Genomic DNA, 19,906 nt, shown 5'->3' on the forward strand with positions numbered 1-19,906 from the left:
TGGACACATTTGCTGATAGATCCACCCGAGTCTCAGAGCCACATACTCTGCCTAGGTCCGGGCTGTCTGGTGGGCTGCTTTGCAACTGATCCCATAAAACTCTCCAAGTGGAAGGTCAGATGCAGACTCAGAGCACCAGTCCCAGAGCAGGACAAAGTGTGACTAGGAGTCCTGAATCCCTAGGGTGCTGCTCATAAGAAGCCTAAGTGTCCCCAGGGTCCGACAGTCTCTCTCTGGGAAGCCTCCTTGCCTCCCCGCCTCCCCATGTTGTAAAATCAGGTTTCCCCTGCAGATGCTCCAGTTATCCAGGTGACTCCATGTGTAGTTCTGACACGAACATCAGTGGTCTCAGCCATGTTCTTATGAATGATGCTAAACAGATGGCGCCGAGCCAAGCCTCAGCTTCAGGCAGACATGTAAGATGACCAGGTTACTGTGTGAGGATTTTTCTCAGCCACCCTTTTCCCCTTTTAAAAACCATTCAAATGGTTTTCCTGCTTTGTTCCCATTCCCTAGACATGCTGTAGGTTTTCCTGCAACATAAGCTTGTTGTATGATTGCCTATCTCCCTAATGTTTTTAATGTAGTTTAATAACTTAGTTCTATTTTTGATTATCTCATTGGATGATGAAGTTTGGGTTGATGTATTTGGCCTCTCTCCACTTCCCTTGTAATAGGAGAGCAAAGGGAATAGACATTTAGATTTCTACTGCAACCTCGACACTTAGATTAACAGTAAAATCTCAGGAAATTGTGTTCTGCTTTTGAATGAAGAAGATACCCTCTTCATGTTCTTCTACTTGTCATATTTTCAGCCTCTAAAGTACTTCAATTGCACATTCTGACGGAAACACCTGTTGGACACTCTTGCTCTGAGAACAAGGGAGTTGATGCGAGCATTACAGCTTTTGTGCTCTGGTGTCCAGCTCTGGTTCTGGGAGTGACATGCAGACACTGGGTGGAGATGCCAGCTTGTTCCCACGATGAGACTCTGGGAACTCCACCTCCCCCAGTTCCCAGTCGCCATAGGTCCTGCCACCTACCCCCACTCCCTTTCTCACTCTGCTCCCTAAGAGTAAAGTTTATGAACAGTCTGCAGAGAGGATGCCCTAAGATTCTCACTCAGAGCCTTTTTCCTTTTATTAACTTTTGCCTATGTTTAACAAGTTTAGCAGAGATAATAGAAGAAAGAGGCTACATATTTATAGAAATGTATTTTTTTCTTTACAGAATATATCCAAAGTGATTAAAAACATTATTTATTTGTTTATTTGGGGGGTAATTAGATTTGTTTGTTTGTTTATTGTTTTAGTGAAGATACTGGGGATTGAACCCAGGACCTTGTGCATGCCAAGCACACACTCTACCACTAAGCCATTCCCCCCCCCCCAAAAATTTGTTAAAAAGTTCCAGCAAGTATAACTGTGGGAGGCTGGATAATAGTCCCCAAAGATGTCCATGTCCTAATTCCAAGAACCTGAAAATTTACAATGTAAGAAGCTATTAAAGCAGCTGATCAACTTAAGACTTCGAGCCAGCTGACCTTGGGACAGAGAGATTATCCTGCCTCCGATGCACTCACAAGGGCCCCCAAAAGCAGAAAAAGGAGGTAGAAAGGTCAGTGTTGGAGGCATGCGAGGTGAGGACCAGACTAGACTTTGCTGGCTTGAAATCAATCGATGGAGGAGGGACTGTGCACCAAGGAAGGTAGGCAGCCTTCAAAAGCTGGAACAAGCAAGCAAATAGATTCTTCTCTAGAATCTCCAGAGGAACCAGCACTGCCAACACTTTGATTTTGGCTCAGTAAAACTGATTTCGGAGTTCTGTAAGATGATAAATTTGTGTTGCTGCTAAGTCTGTGCTAATTTCTTGCAGCAGCAATAAGAAACAGATACGGTAACATATCCCAATGCCCGATTTTCCAAGCTTTTGGACATGTGATGGTGTGTACAGACAGCTGCCACCCAGCCCCAGCTGGCTGCATGTACTTGCTGTGCCTCTCCTCCAGGGCTAGAGATGTTGCCTCTCCTCTGTAACACCACCCGGGACAGAACTGGCCTCAACAGAATTGCCTGTTTCCAGCTATACTTGAAGAGGCGTAGTTATGCCCCCTTTTGCCTTCTTGGAAGCAGCTGACTTGTAAGAAGTCTGGTGAGTCCCTAGCCATTCCAGTTGGTTGCTCCAGCAGGAGCCTCTGGTGTGAGTGAAGTCATTGTGACCCTTCAGCCCCATATGAGCCAGCTGCACTGTCTCCACTGACCACAGTACAGACTTCTGAGCAAGTAATGCCAGCAGGGCATAACAGATAGTTTACTGGGTTTCTCCTGTACTCCTGGAGGAACCCCGTGGTCCTTGACAAGAGGCCAGAGTTGGTGTCTGGCCTGTGTCCCTTCCAGTCTCCTGAAACAAAGCACAATGGACTACCAAACAACCAAAAGTGAGTTTATCAATAAAAGGGGAAACTGGAGACCAGAGAGCCCGAGTCATTTTCCCAAGGCCACGCAGCTAAGTATGAATGAGGATTGATTATCAGGTCTGGGGATCCAAGCCTGCTGGGCCAGGTTGGTTCCTACAGCAAATCATTTCTTTTATCCTACAGTTATCTCAGATAAGCACCAAATACCATCCTATAGTTCTACTTGACCGAGATTTAATGAAGTTAACCTTCACATTTTCCACATGCGATATTTTTCTTGTTTTTTAGGGTGATGAAGTTATTCTGTATGGTGTTATAGTGATGGCCATATATCATTATGCATTTGTCAAAGCCCACAGAATGTACAACATCGAGTGAACCCTAATGTAAACTATGAACTTTGGTTGATAATATGCGCCCATGCCGGTTCATCAATTGTACCAAACATGCCACACTGATGAGGGATGCTGAGGGTAGGGAGTATATATGTGTGGGTGGGGAGGGCTATGTGGGAACTCTATTTTCTGCTCCATTCTGCTGTAAACCTGAAACTGCTTTGAAAAAATAAAGTCTATTAAAAGATTATTGATTTTTGGGGGGTTGATTAGGTTTTTAATTAATTAATTAATTAATTAATTAATTTTAATGGAGGTACTAGGGACTAAACTCATGGCCTTGTGCATGCTAAGCACACACTCTACCACTGAGCCATGTCCTATCCCCCATATTTTTCTGTTCTTTAAGTATCTAAATTTCCTTGATGTAGCCTCATATAAAAGTATAACTATTACAGAGATAATCCATAAAATTTGATTAGGTTTCAACAAGTGGAAAATTAGGAAGTCCAAATGCAGAAATCATTGGTTTGGGGACTCCAGGATACAGCACCCTTCCTACCTTCTTTAAGAGACTTTGCAACACAGAAAGAGGCTGATAAATCAGAAATATCAATTTTTTAAAATAAAGCCTTCGCGTCTGGGAATCATTCTGATTAAGACTTATAATTCGGGTATGCTTAATTACTATGTATAAACCACTTTCTGAAATGGCTTCTATTTTTTGGAGTCCCCGCCTGCCTGCTGGGATTGCTGCCTGCTGGTTGCTCCTTGGCCCTCCGGAGCTATGCTCCTGCACCCTGCCGAGACACCCACCCTTCCGTGGCCAGACTCCCTAAGGCTGGCCCCATCTGGGCTGCTGACTGACACCCATCAGAAAGTTAAGGTCCAGCTGGGACCTAACCTTCTGGGCCTGGAACATCTAAATTACCTCCTTGCACACAGCTCAGGCAGCAAAAAACAAGCCCGGTGCTTGCAGTTCTCTGTTGTGGGCATAAAATGATGGCGTCATGAATCCTAATATATGCATTCAGTTAGGAATTATTTATTAGAGACTCGTCTGAAAGGGTACTCCAAAAGTTAGCCCCCTTCTCCCCAAAGAGTCATTCCATATGGATTGAGAGTCAAACATGACACTAAAGCAACGGAAACAACCTAGAAGGAGAGAGGTGAATATTCATCAGATTCCAGGGTGAACAGAGCTCTGTAACCGGGCTGCTTGAGGACAAGTTAATGCACCAGAAGCCCCTCTGGGAATAACATGGTAATTGTTTAGAAACGATGCCAGGTAAGCTACTTGGGGTGGAAAGGAGACGTCAGGATGCTCGGGGAAGATGACAGTATTGCAAAACTGCCTTCTGGAAGCTGGGGGACCTTGCTAGAAACTGACCTCGTGCTCTGCTGAGTATTGGTAGTTGGTTTAGAGACAGATAGCAGCCCGGCACAATGGAGCAGGGGAAGTGGAGGTTTTAGTGGTGGTAGGCGAGATATCCCGGGGGATTGGTTTGCATTTTGGACAAATTAAAAGCCTCTGAAGAAACAATGAGAAGAAATATATCACAAGCAGAAATAAAATAAATGACCAACTAAGGAAAATGCAGCAACTATGATGGAGGTTTGGTTGGCATGGTCTTATTAATCTCCATGAAAATCTCCCATGCTCCAGAACAAACTGTAAAGGACATGTGGTTGGGTCCAGATGCTCATTTTCATGGCCAGTGCAGGTGTGACCAGAAAGTCCCAAAAGAAAGCTTGCAGATGGCCAAGAAGCTTTTATGTAGGGTGTCCCAGCACGATGTCCTTTTGAGAGGGCAGGGCTGCCTGTGGACACAAAGCAGCACCCCTCCCCCCCCATTCTAGTTCTGGGCATGCGCTCCAAGCGGAGGAGTGGGGACCACCCACGCTGTCCTCAGAGCCTAAATTTACCTCCAGAGGCATCACAGGTCCCTGAATCCCAGAGCACCCCCATGGCCATCCAGCCTGGGTTGGAATACTTCCCATGCCAAGGAACTCACCTACTTTTGAGACATTTCTCGACAGATTTTGAAGAAGCATGCTACTCAGAGCAGGACCCGTAGACCACAGCATCTACATCCTCTTTCTAGAAATGCATCGCTCAGGTCCACCCCGGGCCTTGACAAGATCCCAGGAGCTCTGCACACACATTCGAGTGGGAGCACTGTCTCAGGGTGGGTCTCTGTGGACTGAGATGACAGCAGCTTTCCTCTGTTGGAAATGAGTAATTTTTTTCTCTACCCATCTAGGTTCTTCTGGTTGGCCTAAAAATTAAATGTACATCAGACAGATTAACCAGAGAAAACAAAATTTAATTACATACATGGGCTCTTGGAAGAATATGAGACCCAAGGACAAGTCAGATAATTGAGGCTTATAAACCATCAGTGAGAAGGAGAAGCGGGTAGGGTCTTGGGACTTCAAAGGGAAGGAAGATGAAAAAAGCCAAATGTTTGGTAAACGAATATTTACTGGGTCCAGCAGAGACATGGGGACACAGAGGAATTTTAACAAACAGATCTGGCTAGGTTCCTCACTGTCTACACACCTAGGTTTTACTACTGTTAGCTATGGTGATAGCCCCCTCACTGGAACAGGTCCTCTATCCACAGTCTTTTCGGCAATTAGGGAGAAGGATAAGGGTTCTTACTGAGTCTTTCGGGCCTTGATTGTTCTCAGCTCGAAATAATCCAGATGCCAAAGAGACATATGTTGGGGTGGTCAGTTCTCTTCCCCTGCACTTCCAACTCTTACCCACTGGTCTTAGTTTTACTTAGGGGATCACACAAAACGATGCTGCCCCCAGTCCTGCATGGCATGGGTGACAGAGGCACATCAGTCTGGCCCGGGCTGGGGGCAGGGTCCTAGGCTGGGGAAGTGAGCCACTCAGAGGGGAGCCCACATTTCAGGTGGGCAGAGGTGGGGAAGGCACAGCTGGGTCAGAGGATGATGTGAAGGGCTTTATGCTTACAATCAGACCTAAGGTTGGTGATGGAGAATGGCCCAGGTGGACCAAGGCCTTGAAGATCACAGTGAGGATTTTGTTCCTGGACAACAGGATTTTATTCCATGACTTTCTTTCAGGAAGATGCCTTTGGAGATCATGCAAAGGGCAGAAAAGAAAGGGTGATTGGAAGCTGCTGGTGAAGGATGGTGAGTGGTGCTGAAAGTCTGGGTCAAGCAGGAGGGTTGTGAAGTGGCACCAGATCCAGGGCCCTGGGCTGGCTCAGGTGTGCGAGGGTGATGCCTCCACCACTCTCCTGCCCAGGTCTCCCTCCTCAGCCCCAGACACAGATCTTCCACTGCAGCTTCTCTACTTGGATGGCTCATAACCTTGTTATGAGTGAATGATGTGCCCTTTAAAATTCATATGTCAAAGCCTTAACCCCAGTGGGACTGTATTTGGAGACAGGGACTATAATGAGGTAATTAAGATTAAAAGAGGTCTAAGGATGGGGCCTTGATCCAGTAAGATTAGTGTTCTTATGAGAAGAGATACCAGAGAGCTTTCTCTCTCCCTTCACCCCTTTGTCTTCTGAAGATACAATGAGAAGGTGACCATCCACAAGCCAGGAAGAGAGGCTCTCACCAGAAACTGAATCTCCTAGCACCTTGAACTTGGATTTCTGGCCTCCAGAAACTGTGAGAAACACACTTCTGTTGTTTAAGTCACTCAGTCTAGTATTTTGGTATGGTAGCCCGAGCAGACTAAGATAAACCTCGAATGCAGCATCTTTGAAAGAGAACTCAACAATTTCCCCCAGCACCTACCCTCCTCTATGCTCCACATCACTGAATAAGCCCCTGACTTTTCCCTCTCCTGGGTGCCCTGCACATAATCAGTCAAAGAATGTTTTGCCTTCATTCATTTAAATTCTCTTGAGTCCACTTCTCTGACCCTTGGCCTGAGGCTTGGTGCCAGACACCCGAGGCCCCAGCCTGAGAGATTTCAGGAATTTTCCAGGAGACTTTCCTGCCGCTAGTTCTGCCACTCACCCCTCCTCCTCCCTCAGTGCTGTGGGCATCTTTCTAGAGTCTTCTAGAAATGCTCATTCAACTAATTTACTTCACAGACCACACACACCTGGGGCCCCCACTGCCCGTTGCAGGAAGTTCAGATTTATTCTTCATTTTATTCTTCACCTGGTGTCCTCTCTGCTCCCACTTGTCATCCTCTCTGTGCATTTCCACCCTCTCTCCCTTCCTCCCTCATACACACTGTCAGTGGCCTTGAACCTGCTGGGCTCTCTGTGTATTTCAGCCTCGGCACACTCCCATCCTTTTCCCTGGGGTGTCCTTTCCACTCCTCCTCCTCCTAACTCCTTCACTCACCCTTCAGCTCAGCTGAGCTGGCTCCCATAGGAAGCACCTCCCCATCTCCCCAGACCCCTCTGGCCAAGGCAGTGGCCTGTAGGGCCATGTGGCTGCCAAGCACTTGAATTGTGGCCGGTGTACTGGAAACTGAACTTCTAAGCTGCAGGTGTAGACTACACAGCAGATTTAGCCCAAGTTTAATATTGATTCCCCATTGAAATGGTAATATTTGGAGTATATTTATTTAAATAAACTATATTATTAAAATTAATTTCATGCTTAAAGATTTCTAAAGCCTGTAGCCACATGAAGATTCAAGATTACGTGTGGGGCTCACATTATAATTCTTCTGGGCAGTGCTACCCCAGACTGGGGAGCTGCCTCTTCTTGTGCTACCAAAGGGCCCTGTCCCTCTTTCTGGAATAACACACATCAAACTGCCTTGGAATCACTGATTCTTTGGCTGTCTTCTCCAAAAGGGTCTGTTTCTTGAAAAGGTGTACTGGACCTTGGTCAATAGAACATCTCCAGCATCTAATCATGGCAGTTTGCACATAGGAGATGCTCAAAAAGATTGAGTGGAAGGAAAAAGCAAGGGATGAAGGGAGGGTCCAGGGTGGGAGGGAGGGAAATGGGTAGGAGGGAGGAGGGAAGAAAGGAGGCAGAAGCACGGATCCTAGCACAGCACATGGAATAATGCACACCCAGAGAGGGCAGCAAGGGGCCCTTCCCCAGGCCAGGAGGGTGCAAAGCTCTTACTGGCCTGGCTCTAGAGAAGCCAGCTGATGAGGACAATGACTCGGGTGTCACTGGCACTAGAGTAGGCTTCATGGCGGAAATGGATTTCCAATGCAAAGAAGAGCTAAACAGTGTCGGATGTTCCCTCATCCACATCCTCCAAGGGCTGGAAGAGAAATAATTTATCTCCTAACAGGATGCAACCAATAATCTTCCAGACCTTATTATTTCAGGGGAAAGTTTCTTCTCCCTCATCTTTCAGTTGGTATGATGAAAGCATAATGGATTGTAGGATTTATCTACCTGGCAGGCCTTCTTACATTTCTTGGCCCATGGGGCATAAATCATACTGGGTCTCTTATGCAACAGTAAGTGCAGTTTGCAGGAAGGTGGTGCTTAGATGCAGTCTTTCCCTGCTGTCCAACTGGGGAGAATGCTCACCAGACTGACAGCTCTTGCCCTGGACAGAGCATTCCATGTGGTGTAATGAAATTCATACGCAGAATATACAGGTGAGGTGAATTGGATGAGTTAAAGAAATCTATGCAGGGAGTAAGACATCAAATAAAACTTGACTTGCTATTATTCTCTTTAATAGTAGAATCAGTCTTTATAATTTACACACAATGTGTGTTCCAAAATGAGAGGATAAGATAGATTTCAAATACTCCTACATTGAATAACACCTTTTCATCCCTCTTCCACTGTTTACAAATTGGCTACTTCTACACGTGGACACCAGCCATCATTGCTTAGGAAACTCTTTTCCTTTCTTCTTCTTCTTTTTTTTTTTTTTGATGGAGGAGGTAATTTGGTTTATTTTAATTTAATTATTATTATTAGTTTTTAGTGGAGGCACTGGGGATTGAACCCAGGACCTCATGCATGCTAAGCATACGCTGTACCACTTGAGCTATACCCTCCCCCAGGAAACTCTTTTCTTGTTGATTAAGGAAGTAAGTGGAGTAGATAGTTTTTTCAGTTGAGGTTTAGTCAAGAATCCAAGTACCACTCTACAGATCTTCCTTGATTTACGATGGGGTTACAGACTGATAAACCCATTGTGAATTGAAACTATTAAGTCAAAAATGCATTTAACACACCTAACTTACCAAATTTCATAGCTTAGCCTGGTCTACCTTAAAAACGTTCAGAACACTCACATTAGCCTATAGTTGGGCAAAATCATCTAATACAAAGCCTATTTTAGAATACAGTGTTGAATAGCTCATGTAATTTATTGAATACTGTACTGAAAGTGAGAAATAGAATGGTTGTCTGGGTACAGAATGACTGTAAGTGTATTGTTTACTCTTGTGAGTGAAAAATCCTAAGTCAAACTCTGTCTAGGTCTTTCAAAGAATAAGACATTAGTAGCAGGTTGTTAGCATCCTAGGCAAATGTCAGAAGCCTGAGATGTGAAGGACCAGGGCTGTCTTCTGAAAATCCTGAAGGGCAGAGGTCTCTCCGTGGTCTCAAGTATCTGTAGTAGCCAAGAAGATCCTTTCAGAAGGAAGCCCAGGGTGCTGAGAGCTTCCACGGAAAACTCAGAACCCCACAGCCCTGAAGTGGGGTGTTTCCCAACAGTGCCTCCTGTCATAGAGAAAAGCCCATGACCTCATTTGCCAGACACACCTGCCGTCAGCTGCTATGGAAGCATTACATGGCTTCTCCTTCTCTCCCACCTTCCAAATGGTATAGGAGGCCTTCTAACTGTGAAGCCCATTAGAATTCCAAAGGATTGAGTGTGTAGTTTCCAGGTTTTATCCATTTTGGCTTATGGTGATGGTGAGGGGCATATTGAGTATCAATAAGACATATCTGGAAGGTATGTTAACAATACAAGGGGTTTCTAGTTTATTGATCTATAGCAGAGAATGGTTTTTCATGCATAAGGTGGTCATATCCATTGCAAATCTTTGTTTTTTTTCGTTTCAAATGGTGAATAGGATTGTTAAGTTAAACTCTGGTCGGAAACTGGCCCCAAATAGTGCTAAATTTTAAAGGCCTTATTTGAAATTCAACTCTGCCACTTATTCCCTAGGTATGAAGTTTATTTCACCTCTTCACAGTTCCCATATTTCTTCAATAGACAATGATGTTATTTCATAGGGGTTAGCACATATTAAAGCCAATAAAATGTAAAGAAACATTTTATGACGCTGTACACTCTAAATTATAACTGTCTTCCTTTTATGTCTCTCATCTTTAATGTGAAAGGTTGTCATTAGGTTACAAGGTCATTGAGTGTTGCATGATGAGTAGGCATTAGGTGGAATTTAGAGAATAGGAGATGTAATCAAGAAAGAGTTATATACTCAATGTATGGAAACATGAGAGACTCTTGGGGAACCATGGTGAGATTAGCCTGGTTAAATCTTCAGGTAGGAAGGGGAAGCATGAATAGATGAGGGTACTGGCATACACAGAAGCCAGATTATAAAGGTCTTAGGGTTGACACTATGGATTTTAGATTTTTATTCTAAAGGCAACGAACGGAGCTAAGGAAAGATAAGGCACAGCGTCTGTACTCAAGGAGCCCAGAGTCCATTTAGGAGATAGGTCATTTCAACATGGTATCACAAATACTCGCAGAACTCCTGTATCTTACATTGTGGAGGGTTCCCTTCACATTTCAGTGTATGTAATTGCATGCCCTGGCTCTGTGCAGTTTACAGCAGCACTGCTGTCCATAGTGGCTCTGTTTGCTAAAACAGTGGTTAAGTACCGACTGCGAGGTGCATACATTGAAAAGAAGACCTAATTTAGCATTGACTAAACAGAAAAATATTCTAGAAGAGGTGACGTCTACTCTAAGACATGAAGTATAAATGAGAGTTAGCAATTTGAGGGAGAAAGGAGCTGGGGAAAAGGGATTTCAATGCAAGAGTTTCAGAGAGTGCAAAGGCCTGGGCCCATCTCTCCACATAAAAGAATGTGTGTAGTCTGATAAGAGTCTGGAGGGCATGAAGGCAGAGGGCTGGTAGGGTGGTTCTGGTTTGCTCTGAAACCACATAAAGCTTACCCTTAGCAAGTGGGCTGTGGATTCCTTGGCTCAAAATACATTGCTCTCATGCTGGAAGCTGTAGCAGTTCCAGGTGAAGGAGAGAGAGGATTAAACTCCTTCCAGACTCCCTCACCTCATGGTAAAGTGCAGACAGAGCTGACCTGGAGGCATTCTGGAGATGAGATCCTGGGAAAGTGTGGGAAACAACTCAGAAGGACTCAGGATATTAATGAGCTGGCAAACTATAAAATACAAGGTTCAATCCATGTCAGAGGGTGGTTTTGACTTAACATTGAGGTAATATATATGAATGTAGTGTATTTTTATTTATTTATTTTCTTTTTTTTAATGGGGGAGGTAATTTTAGGTTTATTTATTTGCTCATTTTTTTTTAAACAGCACTACTGGGAATTGAACCCAGGACTCTGTGCATGCTAGGCATGCACTCTACCACTGAGCTATATACTACCCCCAAATGTATTTTAAACTCTTTATTATCAAATATCAACTTCTAAGTTGAAAAGCATACTGATAAATTTTTGTATGAATATGAGGAGCAAGGAGACTTAGAAATATTGAATTAGTCCTATAATATTATTTTAAATTAGTTAGTTTTCTTGACTGAGAAAATATCTACCTAGATGGTTGGAAAATTAAATAAATACAAATAAAATAAGAAGAAGACAAATCCTCTGTCCCCTCAGAGTGCTCATTCTCTAGGTTTCATTCTCAAGCAAGAAATTAGAGTTTTCTTATACATCCTTTCAAAAATGTTTGAAACATATAAAACTAGATATACTGATCTTTTTTCTATGCAGTTAGGAGCACTCTGTAGAGTATTTCACACTTGCTCTGCATTTTACAATCAATCTTGGAAATTATTTCATATTAGGACATACAGATCTAATTTATTCCTCTTCATGGATGTGCTATATTTCGTTGTGGGAATATACTGTGATTTATCCAAGCCCTCTGTTGATGGGCTGGTTGTGTCTAGTCTTTGTATGGCTGCCAAAGTCAGCATCAGTATCATTTTACTCAGACCTCGTGCACAGGCAAAATCCCATCTGTGTCTGTAGATCAGCAAGCTCACAGCATGTGAGCAATTTTATTGTATTTAGACATGGACGTATTGACCTCAGATGAGATCAGCTGGGTTTCTGTATATTCTCCTAGTTGTGTTTTATTAAGATTTTGTTAAGTGAACAATGGAGAAAACATCTTAATTTGCAATGATTTGATTAGCAATTACTTAATTATGATGAATGTTTAGCTTCTTTTCAATAATTTATGTGTAATTTGCATTTCTATTAATGTTAACACCCTACTAGTGGTTTTTTTTCCCTCATTTTCTTCATTGCGTTATGTTATGTTTGTTGATTTGTAAAGAGTTGGTTTTCTTTCTTTCTTTCTTTCTTTTTTTTTTTTTGGTGAGGGGAAAAAATCTTTATTGATAAAAGTGTTTATATGTATAAATAATTTTCCCCTTGTCTCTGTCTTGTGATTTCAGTTGTGATGTTTTTGTTGTCAAATTTATTCATTTTTTTTCTTTACAGGCTGTAGTTTCTGTTTTTTGCTTCAAAAACCTTCTCCAACAAACTTCATGTCTTATTCACCTATTTTTGTAATACGTTTACATTTGCCTTTTTAAAACAGTTGAGTCTTCGATTCCTAGAATGTATTTGAATGCAGGGGGTAAGGTAAAAACTGAGCTTTGATTCTCCCACAATTTTAGGCCCTTGTCTCCTTTCCATTTATTTAATAATCTATTTTTGTCCAATAATTTAGATCCTGCCATTATAATATGTTATAATTCTATATGTGTTTAACTCTGGACTCTGTACAATTACCAATTTTTATCTTCCTTTTTCTAGAGGAAAACTTTAAATTACCACAGCTTTAGAATATATTTTAATATCTAATAGGACTTGACCTCATTACTGCTCTTTTTTTCCCCCAGAATTTTCCTGACTCTCCACACATCATAGTATTTCCAGACGAACTTTAGAAACAGGTGGCGTAGTTCCAGAAAAATGTTACTAGGAGGGATGGAAGCTGACATTTTTATGACATTCAAGGTCAGAGGATAACTTCCATGTATTTATATCCCTCAGAAATTGAAAGCGTTCCTCATGGAGTGCTTTGACATGTTTAGTTTAGTTTACTCCCAGACATTTTTGGTGCAATTGCTTTTACAACTCTAAATGAGATGTTCTTTAATAACTTTATTTTCTAAATATGTGCTATTTATGTGTAGGAAAGGCTCTTTGATGTTTTGTAATCTGTCATTTGACTGAAGGGGTTTTACTAAATTCCCTCAATGTTTCTAGTGGTTTTATTGTATTTTATTGGAATTATTTTCCTGTGTGAAATGTCTGTATAAAGTCCTGGACAGTGTTTATTCATCCTATCATCACTGGTAGCAGCAGTAATAGCAGTGATAACAATGTCGACTTTCAGGCTTTTCTTTGATTCTTTTCTGCCATGTAAAGAGGCAGAGAAATTCAGAATGAATGACTATCCAGGAGAGGTGGAGACCGACAGTAGAGGAAAAATCATTTATTTACTTATTCATTCACCCAACAAAACATTTATAGATTGTCCACTCAATACCAGACATTTAAGTGTGGCCAAACACACAAAAGTCATCAAGGTACAGGAAGAAACTGAGAAAGTTAACCTTTATTGAGTGTGTCAATCATCTTATGCACCTCATCTCATGAAATTCTTGCAAAGCAATTTATTGAGTGTATATCGTTAATCTTGTTTTTGTAAATGTGAAACTGACACTCAGGCTAATTTCCTTGCCTAGGTTAATACAGTGACAGATTTGGGATTGAAATCCAGATCCAAGTAATGACACAGTCATCTCTTTTTTTTCTACTCCTCCTCCCTGTCATTCGGGGAAAGCCCTAGACTTGCATTCTCAGATGGTACCCTGAGATACCCACTACACGGGAACCCCATGTACAGGAATTAAATTGTGGTTGGGAGAGTGCTGGCGAATGAATGAGCATCACAAGCAAACCAAAAGGTTGGAGAGAAAGATTTTCTATTTCTCCTAGAAATAGAAAACAGCATTCACAAACAAGAGGGGCCGTGAGAAAACACTGAACTGAGGGGACTATTTTAAGCACAGTCATGACTTGCTACATCTGAAAAGCTGTGTGTTGGGATGGGGGCTGCAGACCTTGAGCTGCAACTGTGGCCAAGGATAGAGATGCTAATGTGTGATGTGTGTGGTCGATGAGTACAGCAGGGGGCTGACATTTATTTTTTCTTTTTTAACATCTTTATTGAAAGGTAATTTATATACCACACAATGTATTCATTTGAAGCAGGAAGCTGGAAACGGACACCCAGAAGAAGGGGTGTGAGTCTAGTCTGGAGACAGGGATTCAGGAGGATTCAGAGTGTGAGAGGGAGTGGGTGTGCCATAGAACATCCAGGAACAATGTGGAGAAGGAAGGAGCTCCAAGGTCAGACCAGAGAAAAGGTAAGATTAATTAGGCAGATGGGGAAGAGAAGCCCACAGAAGATATAAGGAAGGGGTGACAGAGAGGTGGGGGAGAACTGGAGGCTGTGCTTCACAGAAGTACCAAGAATAAGGTCATCCAATGCCCCAGAGAAGGCAAACTCAAAGGGGACAGTACACAGTGGCCAGGGTCTTACTAGAGTCTGGTAAACGTGGATGGTGGGGAGGTCACTGGATTAGAGTGAGGGGGGTCATGAAAGGGAGGTGAGGAAGTGGAGTCAAAGAATATGAAAAGCAATATATATATATATATACGTGTATGACTAAAACATTATGCTATACACCAGAAATAGACACAATGTTGTAAACTGATCATGCCTCAATAAGAAAAAAGATAAAAACTAACAAACAAACAAAAAGCCAGACCTTCTGAGAGACTTAGCAACTCCATGGAGAGATTCAGAATCTCTCCTTTGCCTCTGTGTCCATAAACTTGGAAAAGTTGGAGACATAAAACAACCCTGTCCTTCCCCTGGATTAAATAAGTGATACATGGACCTTGGGCTTCATTCCAGGTAGGCAGTCACATCACCCATCTCTGCTGTTCTCATCAAAGCCCAAGATGGAAACAGGAGCAATTCTGGGGACTCACAACAGACAGACATAGTTGGGGGAAAAAAAAAAACTCAAAGACTCTAACATGATCTCAGTTTGGCTCTGCATGATACAAACGTGGTTCTTCTGAGCTCTCTTAAACTAGATGGGTCATGTTACATTTGGAATCTAACTTGTGATAAAGGCCTATGGCTAACCAGTTCCAGGACGATCTGCAGATTTATGCAGATAAAGGCTCTTTTATTGAATGAGTTCACCAGTACATCAGGGTAAGAGGAGCTGAGCTCTGGGCTTTATTGTCACGGTTTTGTGTGTTGGGTCTATTCCTTGGCAATTGTACTTGGAACTCGTAACAATGCCTCTTTCCTCATCAGTGATCCAGCACAGCTGAATGAGGCTTACTCTTAGAAACCTGGATTTTTCTGCAGTCAGAGTCCAGAGAATGGTGCTTCACCCCAGTTAGTATGGAACAGGCCAAGTCCCACCCTGGGAAAACTTGAAGTCTCCTCTGACATGATCTTGCCATGTTGTACTGAAATCCAGGGTCAGGTCAAATATTCCAAGACTCCCCTACGGCCGAGCTCTTTGACCAGCAGATTCTCAGCATCCTGGTCACACTTCAGTAGTTGAGGGGCTGAGGTCCCGAGTAGACACCCCATCTTCTCAGGCCTGACTTCTCATCTTACAGACAACTGAGGCCAGACAGGACCATCCAGAAATGAGCAATCCCAGGAATACTGCTTCTTTTCTCTGCAGAACAGTTGACATTATGCTCTTTTGCCTTTCTGTAGTCTTTCATCACTCTGGCATCAATTAAATAGACTCTTTTTTTAAAAAAAGAATTTATTTTATTTTTTATTCTTTTAAATTGAGGTATAGGCAGTTTACAATGTTGTGTCAATTTCTGGTGTACAGCACAATGTTTCAGTCACATGAATATGCATATATTCATTTTCATATTCTTTTTCACCATGAGCTACTACAAGATATTGAATATATTTCCCTGTGCTATACAGTATAAGCTTTATCTAGTTTACACATACCAGTCAGTATCAGCAAATCTAGAACTCCCAGCTTATCCTTTACCACCCCCCATCCCACTGCAACCACAAGTCTGTATTCTATGTCTGTGAATCAGTTTCTGTTTTATGTATAGGTTCATTTGTCTTCCTTTTTTTTTTTTAGATTCCACATATGAGTGATATCATATGGTATTCTTCTTTCTCCTTCTGGCTTACTTTACTTAGAATGACATTCTCCAGGGCCATCCATGTTGCTGCAAATGGCATTATTTTATTATTTTTTATGGCTGAGTAGTATTCCATTGTATAAAATATACCACAACTTCATTATCCAGTCATCTGTCGATGGACATTTAGGTTGTTTCCATGTCTTGCTATTGTAAATAGTGCTGCTATGAACATTGGGGTGCAAGTGTCTCTTTGAATTAGGGTTCCCTCTGGATACATGCCCAGGAGTGGGATTGCTGGGTCATATGGTAAATCTATTTTTAGTCTTTCGAGGAAATAGATTCTTACTTTCCAGACTCTCATGAAAATCCTGTAATCTGATTTGAGCCCTGCTGTGCAAAACTTTGCTGCTTCCCAGCAGAAAAACTCACATTTAATTGTGGATGTTCTTTAAACAATTGCAATCGAGTTTTTCTTATATACAGTGATTTTTTTAAACAAAAGATAATAAATAATCAAGTTTCAAAAAGTTTAATTTAAAAAAAAACAATTCAGTGTTCTTGATTTAATAAAACTTGCAAACTTTGAGAATTTGTCTCATTCCTTTGCTTACATTGCTTCCTATATGTAAATAGTCTGACAGAGTCTCATTTATCACAGTTACTTCTCCCCTGGGATCTCGCACTTCCTGTCACCTTAGCCTCCTACTTGTACAAAAACATTGGAACAGGGAGCTAAAAACCTCACACCAAATAACTCATTAAAAAAAAAAGCAAACAGCAATCAATTACATAAGTAAATAGTCTATTGGTAAGCAGGGTTGTTTATGCAAGGAAATCTCAAGGAGGGAATGGATAAAAGAGATTTGCATAAAACAGCCCTGGAAGAAACTCTGTGAACTCAAGCCTATCTCTCTTCAAGTGATGACTGGAATTCTTGGAAGTGCTGTCTGGCTGTGGAGCAAAACCAGGTGGTGGTAAATGCTTTACCATGTGGCACCGAGGGGCAAAGGCTTGGGGACCAGCATGAATTAATCACAGGCTTTTAGGATGTCATCACATTCCTTGGGTCTGGCTTTGGTGAACTGCAAAGCAAAAGCTGGGAGAGAAAGGCCATACTGGTTTCAGAATTTTCTTTTTAAAATGCTAGCATTGCAAGTGAATTTTCTCTTTGATGTCAGGAGCCTAGAATCTTGATAGAGCAGTAACCCATGCACCTGGCAGATGCGTTCAGTGTCTTCTGTGCAAGGGGCATGGAGGGACACACTGGTCTCAGATAAGGTCTCACCCAGTGAGGAAACAGTGATGTGTGCAGAGCCTCCACCATTGAACAATTGGCCCAAGCTCCCTCCACTGAAGGCATTTTACCTGAAATAGTCCCCAAGTAGAGGTTCATTTACTGTTCTTTGGTCACCCTTTAAAAGAGATGAACATTTTTTAAAAATTGAAGTATGGTTGATTTATAATATTGTGTTAGTTTTGGGTATACAGCAAAGTGATTCGGTTACATATATATATATTTTTCAGATTATTTTCCATTATAGGTTATTAACAAGATACTGAATGTAACTCTATGTTATATATACAGCAGGTCCTTGTTGTTTGCCTATTTTATGTATAGTAGTTTGAATCTGTTCATTCCATACTCTTAGTTTATCCCTCTACCCCTTTGGTAACTATAAACTTGTTTCCTGTGTCTGTGAGTCTGTATCTGTTTTGTATGTGGACTCATTTGTATTACTTTTTAGATACTAGATATAAATTATATATATAATTATATATATAATATATAAAATATTTGTCTTTGATTTACTTTACAAAGTGTAATATTCTTTAGACTTGTCCATGTTGCTGTGAATGGCAATATTTTATTCTTTTTTATGGCTGAGTAATATTCCTGTGTGTGTGTGTGTGTGTGTGTGTGTGTGTGTGTGTGTGTGATATGTATACATACATGCACCCCACATCTTCTTAAGCCAATCATCTGTTGATGGGCACTTGGGTTGTTTCTATATCTTGGCTACTTAAATAGTGCTGCTATGAACATTGGGGTTAGTTTCTTGTGTCTTTTTGAATTACAGTTTTCTCTGGATATATACCCAATAATGGGATTACTGGATCATATGGTAAATCTATTTTTAGTTTTTTTTTTTACTACATGGATGGAAGTGGGTGGATGTAATGGGCAAACACTGCTCTGATTAGCATCAGATGCCCATCCTGATGGCCATGAATGTACCAAAAATGCCACCACTCTGTGTCATGTTTTCCTGATGCTGCCCATCAGCTCCCGACCTGCATTCTGATCCTGAGACAGGAAAATGTGCCAAGGAGTGCCCCAGCCACTGTGCCTAGGGCACATCCAGTCACAAAGCCCATTTTCATGCAGTGGAAGCAGCTAGGATGCAACTGTCCATAGGGAATCATGGCCACCAGCATCTCGCTCGTGGCTTTTGTCGCCCAGTTCTACGTCTCCCACAGAATGCCTATTTTTAGTTTTATAAGGAACTTCCATACTATTTTCCATAGTGCCTGTAACAATTTATATTCCCACCAATAATGTAGGAGGGTTCCTTTTTCTCCATATCCTTGCCAACATTTATTATTTGTAGACTTTTTGACGATAGCCATTCTGGCTGGGTTGAAGTGATACCTCGTAGTGGTTTTGATTTGCATTTCTCTAATCAATGATGTTGGGCATCTTTTTGAGTGCCTGTTGGGCAGGCTCGGGAGCCCATGGGTGGCATCTGTAAGTCTTTTTTGAAGAAATATCTACTTAGGTCTTCCACCCATTTTTTTGATTGGGTTGTTTGTTTTTTGATGTTGAGCTGTAGGAGATGTTTGTATATTTTGGATATTAACCCCTTGTCAGTCACATCATTTGCAAATATTTTCTCCCATTCAGCAAGTTGTCTTTTCATTTTGTTGATGATCCCCTTGGCTGTGAAAAAGCTGTTAAGTTTTATTAAGTCTCATTTGTTTATTTTTTGCTTTTATTTAAAAGAGACGAACTTTCTACATCAGACCAGAACCACTGCAAGAATCATAAGCAATTCTCACTTGCCAGTTTGCTGAGTGAATTTGCTGTGCAAGTGAATTAAAAAATGTGGGTTTGATAGTCTGTTTCTTTTCAAAACATACCTCCAGGGAGTCATGCTCAGGTAAGCTAGTCTGTTGATAAGCTAAGCAAAGGCAAATTTAGGTCATCTATCCTAATGAAAACATGTAATGGAATTTAACAGAGCATGTATTACATTAAAGTGATAAAGAATAAATATAGTTAAGCATTTTGGAAAATTGCTTCTGACTTTATCAAGCACTAGAATCTTGGTTTTATGAGACTTCTGTGTTTAGTTTTAATTATTTTGTTCATGAGTAACATAACTGATTCAATAAAGTCTTTGATGTGGTTTACAAAACACGTGCCTTATATGGAGATAAAATATATACAGTAGAAGATTTCAAGGTTGTGAATGAAACTTGCTACCTACGTCTAAATAAATCTCTTCCACCCTCCACTGGCGTTCCCAGGAAATAAAGAAGAAGGTGCAAAGCCTCTAACACAAGGAGTCAGGAGTTTGGTCACTGAGCCCAGCTGTGGAAGTTCCATGAATGCTTTATGGACAGCTCATATCTAAAGTTCTGAAATAACATGAGACTGGAGAGCAAGGGAGGAAGGAGACTGTTTGCATCCACCACATCTGTATGGTTCATCTTCAGAGACCTGGTCCCAGGGGGTCAAACAGAAAGTCTGGCCACCAGCCCTCTGTAAGAGGATTTGCTTTCTGAGATGCTCAAATCT

General features: G+C 41.7%; 1 non-coding gene and 1 pseudogene across 1 annotated transcript; both read right to left on the reverse strand.

Moving 5' to 3' along the window:
* Window positions 1–1,312: 1,312 nt before the first annotated feature.
* On the reverse strand, window positions 1,313–1,384 carry TRNAA-GGC (transfer RNA alanine (anticodon GGC)). The gene has a single exon. It is a non-coding gene; the product is annotated as a tRNA-Ala (tRNA).
* Window positions 1,385–18,311: 16,927 nt separating this feature from the next.
* On the reverse strand, window positions 18,312–18,543 carry LOC102538471 (reactive oxygen species modulator 1 pseudogene; annotated as a pseudogene).
* Between the last annotated feature and the right edge of the window lie 1,363 nt (window positions 18,544–19,906).

The sequence above is a fragment of the Vicugna pacos genome, chromosome 11, assembly GCF_048564905.1.
Source record: "Vicugna pacos chromosome 11, VicPac4, whole genome shotgun sequence".
In the NCBI taxonomy this organism is placed as follows: Eukaryota; Metazoa; Chordata; class Mammalia; order Artiodactyla; family Camelidae; genus Vicugna; species Vicugna pacos.